The 269-nt window shown below is 61.7% G+C and overlaps 1 protein-coding gene across 1 annotated transcript in view; it reads right to left on the reverse strand.

Annotated features, from left to right (window-relative positions):
• The window catches only part of LOC103781763 (complement receptor type 1-like), a gene marked incomplete at both ends in the record, with an annotated part of 17,781 nt that overhangs the window by 1,545 nt on the left and 15,967 nt on the right, over positions 1-269 (reverse strand). The gene's annotated exons all lie outside the window — the stretch shown is intronic.

Raw genomic sequence — 269 nt, forward strand, 5'->3', positions numbered from 1 at the left:
GGGGGGTTGGATGATGTGATCTCCAGGGTCCCTCCCAACCTCAGCCATCCTACGACTCCACGATTGCTACGGGTGGGTGGGGGCCTGGCCAGGGTCGTGGCCCAGCCCCACAGAGCCCCACCTGCCCACATCCAAGGTGGGTTTTAGCATCAGTGTCTGCAGGGGACACGTGCACCCCAGGATGGGAACCAACGGGGATGGACCCATCTCAGTGGTGATGCTCTCTGGGCACAGTGACCCCAAATATCGAGAGACAAGCCCTGTAGGGA

The sequence above is a fragment of the Merops nubicus genome, unplaced genomic scaffold, assembly GCF_000691845.1.
Source record: "Merops nubicus isolate BGI_N331 unplaced genomic scaffold, ASM69184v1 scaffold15331, whole genome shotgun sequence".
Taxonomy (NCBI): Eukaryota; Metazoa; Chordata; class Aves; order Coraciiformes; family Meropidae; genus Merops; species Merops nubicus.